Source organism: Mesoplodon mirus (genome assembly GCF_964341445.2).
Source record: "Mesoplodon mirus genome assembly, chromosome: 4".
NCBI classification, from domain to species: Eukaryota; Metazoa; Chordata; class Mammalia; order Artiodactyla; family Ziphiidae; genus Mesoplodon; species Mesoplodon mirus.
The window spans coordinates 63,593,759-63,603,031 of NC_138979.1; positions in this window are offsets into that span (position 1 = coordinate 63,593,759).

Consider the following 9,273-nt stretch of genomic DNA (forward strand, 5'->3'; position numbering starts at 1 on the left):
CATACACCTCAAACCTTGTTTTTTCTCTTCTGCCCACATATGTAATTGCCAGATGCCATAGAACAGGTTCATATCATGATAAAATGTTTGGCCTTGCACCTTCCAGTCACAGTGCCAGGTAAGTCGGCCCAGTGGGTGATGGGAATATTCCCAAACATAATTTTTACAATCAGATGTGAACAATCACAATTGCATAAGGAAGTGACTGAAAACCACATAAATATATATATGTCACTGAACCCAAACTAAATGTATCCCCAGCTCAATACATTCTTAATCTGATCCCAGATATTCCTGCAGTCACTCCTAACACCAACCAGCATGAGCTGGACTTGTGACTGCTTTGACCAATAGAATGTGGCAGAAGTGACCTGTGACTTCTGAGATTGGGTCTTAAGAGGCCTTGCAGCTCCCTCTTTTCCCCCCGGAAACCCCATGATCATCATGCTGTGAAGAAGCCCCACCCACCCTCCAGCAGGATGAGAGGTCACGCAGAAGAGAACTGAGGAGGCCCAGCCAACAGCCATTATCAACCGCCACGCATGGACTGAGGACATCCCAGACTCTCCAGCGCCAGTCGAGCTGTCCGCTGGCGGCAGCCGCGTGAGTGATCCCAGGCAAGACCAGCAGAACTGCCCAGATCACCAACCCACAAGATTGTGAGAAACATTTTTGTCTTTAACCACTAAGTTTTGGAGTAGTTTGTCATGGAGCAATAGATAACTGAACACTTGTAAATCACACAATTACATGTAACTGGATTTTCAAAATCCAGATTGAACACCTTTCTTTTCTTTGATAACAAATTGTTCATAATTTATTGTACTTAATGATATGTTCATATCTCTTCCTAATACCTTATTTTGAGTTTTCTCTCTACCATGCTTTTTTTTTTTTTCTTGCCTTTTTCTCCTCCTTATTTCTTGCCTTTTGTTAGATTGGTCAATTTTATTTATTTTATTTTTCTTCTCATGATTTGAAAGTTACAAATTCTATTCTCATTCTTCTGACTTTTCTATCCAGGAGACAGAAGAATGTATCTGAACCTGTTTCCTCATTTACTTTGGCTATAGGGTGTGCTTTGGTGATAACTAGGTTGAATTTTACCCATTGGAAGCAAAGCTACTGCTTGTGTCCTAGAAAAATATAAAATATAGAGTAAAGCAATCAAAATCACCACAGGATAGGAGCCCTATGGGTCTGTCCGTGTGTGGGTGTGTGAGTGGATTGTTATTGGAAAATGGCAGGAGGGCAGCTCATCAACACTGGTCTTGGACTTCGGCCACCCACCCGACACTTATCAAAAGTGTCTGCAGAGGGCTTCCCTGGTGGCGCAGTGGTTGAGAATCTGCCTGCTAATGCAGGGGACACGGGTTCGAGCCCTGGTCTGGGAAGATCCCACATGCCATGGAGCAACTAGGCCCATGAGCCACAACTACTGAGCCTGCACGTCTGGAGCCTGTGCTCCGCAACAAGAGAGGCTGCGATAGTGAGAGAACCGTGCGCCACGATGAAGAGTGGCCCCCGCTTCCCACAACTAGAGAAAGCCCTCGCACGGAAACGAAGACCCAACACAGCAAAAATAAATAAATAAATTGGGGCTTCCCTGGTGGCGCAGTGGTTAAGAGTCCGTCCGCCTGCCGACGCAGGGCACACGGGTTTGTGCCCCAGTCTGGGAAGATCCCACATGCCGCGGAGCGGCTGGGCCCGTGAGCCATGGTCGCTGAGCCTGCGCGTCCAGAGCCTGTGCTCCACAATGGGAGAGGCCACAACAGTGAGAGGCCCGCATACCACAGTAAATAAATAAATAAATAAATAAATAAATAAATAAATAAACTCCTACCCCCAACATTTAAAAAAAAAAAAAAGTGTCTGCAGATGGACCAAGGGTCCACAGTTGCCTCTTGGTTAACCTCTACTTTATCTTGACCACACTTTAGGCAGGCTTCTCTCTTCACTCCAGGCCCCTGAACCCTGCTTTCCCCCAAGCTTGAGCAAGCACAAAAACACTGGGATATGCCTCCCACCATCAGCCTCTCCTGAGAATTGCCCGACCACAACGGAACATTTTTCCTGCCAAACCTCACTGGTATTTCCCCTTTCCCTCCAAAGATTCTGCTTATCTATACTTGCCTCTCCTCTACCCTATAAAAGAAAACCCTTTTTCTGTTTGATTTTAAGACGTTTGCAGATTTCTGAGATGTGAGTGTTCTCCCTATTGCAATAGTCTTTCTAATTAAAGTCTCTATCTAAGTCTCTTACCTAAGTCTGGATTTATGTGTGTGTGTGTGCTTTTTAAACTGCCTATTTTATTTATTTATTTATTTATTGTTTAATAAATTTATTTATTTTATTTTTGGCTGCACTGGATCTTCGTTGCTATGCACGGGCTTTCTCTAGTTGCAGTGAGCAGGGGGCTACTCTTCATTGCGGTACGTGGGCTTCTCATTGTGGTGGCTTCTCTTGTTGCGGAGCATGGGCTCTAGGCGCATGGGCTTCAGTAGTTGTGGCATGCGGGCTCAGTATTTGTGGAGCATGGGCTTAGTTGCTCCGCAGCATGTGGGATCTTCCTTGATCAGGGCTCGAACCTGTGTTGCCTGCATTGGCAGGCGGATTCTTAACCACTGCGCCACTGGAGAAGCCCATGGATTTGTGTTTATTTGACAAGATATAGTCATCATTTGCTGAGACCAAAAACCTGCATAACATCAGAAACCTGGAAGGTATACTCCTTAAGGGCAGAAGGAATAGTCCCCTTACTTTTCTTTCCAAGAACTTAGACTGCTCTTAAACATGATGTACTAAATATGTGTTTCCTGAATGGATGAATGAATGAATGAATGAATGAACAAATAGTTGCTCAACTCAGGAGACAGAGAAGGAGGCTGGGAGACCTGGTGCCTTGTCCCTCGTCCCTCTTTGTCTTACAAGCTAGATTCTGCCCATTCACAGCTGTAACTACCAGAGATCTGGAAACACATCCTCTACCTTGGAAATATGCGTAGTCACAGAGTGGGAAATTTTGTTACTTAAAAGAGCTACATCATTTGGAAGAAGATCTCTAAAGTCCTTGCTCCTGCAGGAGACAGTGACTGGGTGACAATAGTGGAGTCACATGGTTAAAGATGACAGTCTCACGTAAAGCCAAAACAATAGCTAGAGATGCAAACATTTTTGCCACTTACTTGAGTTCCCTGTCACCTTTGCCTTGCTTTCTCCATGTTTACAGTCTCCAACTTCTTGCAACTAGATGCATATGTTTGTTTCAAGAGCAGCCTGGCCCAACCTAGTGAGTGAGGCAGGAAGCTGCTCTGTTAGTCTCAGCTGCTCTTGACAAAGCCCCGTGGGCTAAAATCTATTCACCCTTCCCCCAGAGCTGCTGCTAAGGCAAGTTCCCATTCCCTTGGTGGCTTTGTCAGGCCTTGTTTATCTTTTCATCACTCTTGACTGGCTCTGGACTATTTCTGGATCCCATTTCTGTCCTCTGACAAATCCCACATCTCCACCAGCTCCTTGGTGTCTGTAACTCTGAGAGGCATAGAAAAATGACATTGTCTAACTGAACCAGCATTCCGCTGTGGCAAAAAAGTAGATTTGTCCAAAGCAATTTGGGCACACATGAATGTCCCTAGTCACTAAACATCCCCAGTCGCTGGTTTTCCCCACGGAGAGGTTTTGCAAACACCCATCTCCATGCATTTTTATGCTCTGATGTTAATTTTGATGGATTTTTCTCTTCCCTTTACTTGATTTAAATGAGATGATTTAAATGAAAAAAATCATTTAAATCCATTTTAGCTGATTGTTCCTTCTCTGAGCTGTTCCTAGAACAGCTAGAGACAATGTAATTATTAACAGCAAGAGATATTTCCCCGTCACCTGGTGTGGGCTCTCTGTGATCAGGCCGCAGGCGGGGCTTACTTTTCTCCTCCCACTGACCTCACTTGTAGCTAACCTGTAGTCTGGTGGCCTAGCCTGTTTCCAAACAGCTGACCTCTGCCTGGTCCAACCCACTCTGACAGAGCATCTTCTTGTTCCCCAGTGGGACGGTAGGGGAGGAGCAGCTGAATGGAGCAGAGAGAGGCCTGCCCATGGGTAACTGATGACAAAGGTGCAACTGATTTGTGCACCCAACGTGCTCCCTCTTCCATCGATGTGGGCTATATTCCAGTAGCTGCATCTGCTCACTCTCCCCGCCCACCTCCCCCATGCAGAGAATTGAGGATATTATGTTAGTGAAGTCCTTCTATGGCTCACATTGCTGAATGCTCCCCCTCTTCTCTCAGTCATGTGTAAGGCTCAGAAGCAGCTACACTGATTACAGCACCTTTCCAGCTACACAGTTGACCAGCTGTGCATCAGTCTAGAAAAGTCACTCTGAAACCCAGCTCTAGTTTGGGGAGATGACACGCTCTTGTTTTGTTCCAAGAGATGATCTTCTGTGGTCCTTGCAATGCGGAGTACCTTACAGGCTGAGTGCAGCAGCCTGGCTGGGGAGGGAGAGATCTGTTTCCAAGTCTTGGATGAGACAGGTACTTCTGAATCAATCAAAATTTTTCATCTCCCAAAAGACACTAATGCTCAAGTGAACACAGCAGCCACTGAATTAGACTGGGCACATCACACAAATGAACTCTGATTATTGTATTGTTTTCTCGATTGCCTTGTGAAACTAAGTAAAGTTACATTTCCTGATTCAGAGGTTGTGACGAAAATGTCCTTTGGGGAAACAAATGGGGAATTTTTTTTTTTTTTTTTTTTTTGCGGTACGCGGGCCTCTCACTGTTGTGGCCTCTCCTGTTGCGGAGCACAGGCTCTGGACGCGCAGGCTCAGCGGCCATGGCTCATGGGCCTAGCCGCTCTGTGGCATGTGGGATCTTCCCGGACTGAGGCACGAACCCGTGTCCCCTGCATCGGCAGGCAGACTCTCAACCACTGCGCCACCAGGGAAGCCCAGGAAATTTTGCTTAACAGATGTGTCGGCCCTTTGCAGGGCAGAACTGATTCTGTAAGCTGTTCCAACAAGCACACATTCTGTAGCGTATCAAGCAGCGCTCTGAACATGGCAACCAAAACAGGCTCTCCCAAGCTCCAAGGTATTTTGAGTTGAAAGATAGAGTTTTAAACTGTTTTCCGGATTTCTCTGAAGATCTTAGAGAAATCACAGATTATATGAAACAAAAGATTGTTACCGGGCTTCCCTGGTGGCGCAGTGGTTGAGAATCTGCCTGCTAATGCAGGGGACACGGGTTCGAGCCCTTGTCTGGGAGGATCCCACATGCCGCGGACCAGCTGGGCCCGTGAGCCACCACTACTGAGCCTGTGCGTCTGGAGCTTGTGCTCCGCAACAAGAGAGGCCCACGCACCGCGATGAAGAGTGGCCCCTACTTGCCACAACTAGAGAAAGCCCTCGCACAGAAACAAAGACCCAACACAGCAAAAATAAATACATAAATTAATAAACTCCTACCCCCAACATCTTCTTTAAAAAAAAAAAAAAGATTATCTTACCCAAATGCTAACTTTGCTCATCTGTCTGCATATTGGCAAATGGTGCAAATGTAAATGTTGGAAAATTCCATTCAGTCTATGAACCAAAGAAAAATTTCTCACCACAGAAAGATTTTAAAATCTTACCAGCTAAATGTCCTACACACCTTTTACATGACACTGCTAAAAAGAGATCTGATTTGCTTACCTATGATATTGAGATTTTCATAATGAAATTTTAGGTCACTTTTCCATCTCCTGAAAGCATGAAGAAGCACTTAATGACATTTTTAATTTATAGAAGCAGAAGGAGATAGCCTCCTTAGACATATGCTTACAAGATGTTTTATAGAATAGACATTAAAACGTTGGCTTGCTGTAAAATAATATTTTCCAAGTGTGGGTCCAGAAGGATATCCTTCTCTAACTTAGAAGTACATTGAGAGGGAGTTCCCTGGTGGCCTAGTGGTTAGGATTCCGGGCTTTCACTGCCACGGCCCAGGTTCAATCCCTGGTCGGGGAACTGAAATCTCATAAGCCGCTTGGCTTGACCAAAAAAAAAAATAAAATTACATTGAGGATGAGAGTGGAGAAAGGGGTTACTGTGAAATGGAAATCTATATGTCATTTCTCCAAAATTGTTTGATTATCTTTGAAGAGGCTGCAGAAAAGGATGAACTGAGGGCACCTGACTAGTTCCATTCAGGTGTAGGTTGGACAAAAACTCATCCAGTGAAAAAAATTACTCATTTCTTGGAAGTAAGATTGCTTCAGAACTCAAAAAATTATCATCAGTAAAGGACAGCCAAGTTGAAGAGGACTTTCTCGATTCCTTTGCTGTCACTTATTTGAAATCCAAGTTCAATTTCACAAGTTCAAATTGCCTCTGTGCTTTAAAACTATTTTTCCTGAGAAAAGAGGTTTAACTTGCAGTGACATTTGATGTGCTTCAAGATGTTTTAAAATGATGGACATTTTAGACATGGAGAGCTTATATGAGGAATTTATGGACACAAAGGACCTGATTGACAAACAGCTAGTCTCCCAAAACGAGCCTGTACATACAAAGAGCATGGGCATTTTTGGAGAGGTGGAGATTAATTCCTACAAGTCTAAAAATCTGCTGATGCTAATAAGTTAAATCCTAAGTATTGCAGTCTCAAACACTTTTCTTGAGAGGCTCTCTAGCATGATGTCATCACATTGAGCTGACACTAGGAACCAGTGTAGTGCGGGCTTGATAAAAGCAGAGCTGCAGGTCAAAGTGTACATTTGTCTCTATTCCATTTTACCACTACATAAAGGAAAAGAAGGATGTCATAAAGACTGCAAGCAATTCAGAGAGGTGTTACTGGAAAAGAAAGCTGAAAGAGTAAAAATATGCCACCATAGCATGGGACAGAAGGAAATACGTTGTTACTTTTTATTAAATATAGGTAATATCTGTTTAACTGATACTATAATATTTATATGTTCCTTTTTAGAAGTGTTACATGTATGTATCTTAAGAATATACAGTAATTAGTCTATAAAATTTTTAAAAATAAATTTATTTATTTTTGCTGCGTTGGGTCTTCGTGGCTGCGTGCGGGGTACTCTCTAGTTGCGGAGCGCGGGCTTCTCATTGTGGTGGCTTCTCTTGTTGTGGAGCATGGGCTCTAGGCATGTGGGCTTCAGCAGTTGTGGCTCGTGGGTTCTAGAGCACAGGCTCAGTAGTTGTGGCGCACAGGCTTAGTTGCTCCATGGCATGTGGGATTTTCCCGGACCAGGGCTCGAACCTGTATCCCCTGCATTGGCAGATGGATTCTTAACCACTGCACCACCAAGCAAGTCCCTAGTCTATAAAATTTAAATATATAATAGAGTTTAAAAGTTAAAATAAATTGCTGTATCAGAGGATAGAAAGAGTATGAAAATATTATTTTTTTCTCATACATGTCAATTAGTTCTACTATTACCACTAATAGCTATTATTAATTGTTTTGTTTAAATAATAGCATTTATGTAGCAGAAAGTAAACAATACAGAATGATACCTAATTTCAAATAAGCACCTATTTTTATATTTGTATAGTAAAATTTTAAAAGTAATAGCTCATCTGTGTCTATTTATTACATATTATATTATTATGAATTTTTTTTCTTTTTTTGGTCTGGCATGGCATAACTGTCTTGGGTTGTCTTTCTAAAAAGTTGGTCATCCTGTTTGTCATTCGGCATAATCCTTCTGAGATTCATCCATGTTGTGTGTATCAGTTGTTCAATCCTTTTTATTGCTTGGAAGTAGTCCATATTACAGATATTCCCCTGATGTTTCTTTTAATTCATTCACTAGCTGATGGACATTCGTGTTGTTTCAGTTTGGGGTGATTATGAATGATGCTATTTTAAACATATGTATGCAGGTTTTTGTATGAACATATATTTTTATTTTCCTTGAGTAACCCTAAGAGTAGAATTGATAGGTTGTACAGTAAATATAAACTCCCATATTGTTTTCCAAAGTGGCTGTACCATTTTGCATTCCCCCAGAAATGTATAAGTTGCTCTGCATCCCAGCTAGCACCTGATAATTTTAGAGGTTTAAAAAATTTTCCTTTTTCAGCCATTTTAATAGATGAATAGTGCTACTTCATTACTTTAACATTTTACAGCAGTCATTTTGATGGACATTCACAACTGCCTCGAATGGAACTGAGACAAAAAGAAAACATAAAGAAAAGTCCCCCGGTGAAACTGGAGAATGGGACAGGTGTGGAAAGGGCCCTGGGGAATGTACGTGACTTGGAGCATATTTTGGGTAAAGAGTCAGCTTGTGGTTGGGGAAGAACAGGAAGGGGGAACAGCCAGACTCTCCCTTCCCCCAGAAGCTCACACCCGCAGCCCTGAAAATTCTCAAAGAGAAAAGAAGGAATGGGGGAGGGGAGCGGAGAACTCTTGTTCAGAAAGTTCTCTCCCAGAGGCATCCCTAAGCTCCATGAAGGCAGCCTGCTGTCAACCTCGTCGCCTGCTCTCTATCCCCAGAAGCTGGCTCGCTGCTGCCTTATCACAGGAGCCCAGGAGATACAGTGAAATGAATGCATGAGGGTCTCTGGACTGCTTAAGCTATTCTCTCTCACCATCCCTTTGTGAACCTCGCCCAGAAGCAGTGACTGCCCTGTCTGCCAGCCCAGGGAAAGCCCCTTTGCTCACCCCAGGTCCAACTTGTGGCCCATTTGGTCTTTTCCTCACCACCTCTCACCCCTGCCCACTCCACTGCTCCCCGCTTCCTACTGCTTCTTCTCTGGGCGATTGACACAGCCTTCTAACAACTCTCCCTGTACCTCCCTCCCCCTTCTCTCCCCCTTTCTAATCTGTCTCATCTGCACCAGATGCTGAATTTATAAATCCCAGCTCTTATCCTGTAGCGCTCACATCCAAGCTTCTGCACCGGCTCCTAGGTATCCACAAGAGAAAAGCCAACGGGCAGGCTGGGTCTGGCTCCCTTCCTCCCACTGGTCCTCTGGGGGCTTGGCATTTTGGTCAAATTCCACCTTCATGTCTTTTATCTTCCCCTTTCCTGCTGAAGCCACAACCAATCCAGCCTGTTGGGCTCCTTGAGAACCAGACAGAGGTGGGTTTGAACTCTGGTCCCCTTATTTCCTAAGCAAGGGGACATTGACAAATTCCTTAACCTCAGCCTCAGCGGTCCCTCCTCTAGAATGGGCAATAAAAATACCTACCTTTTGGGGCTTCCCTGGTGGCGCAGTGGTTGAGAGTCCACCTGCCGATGCAGGGGACACGG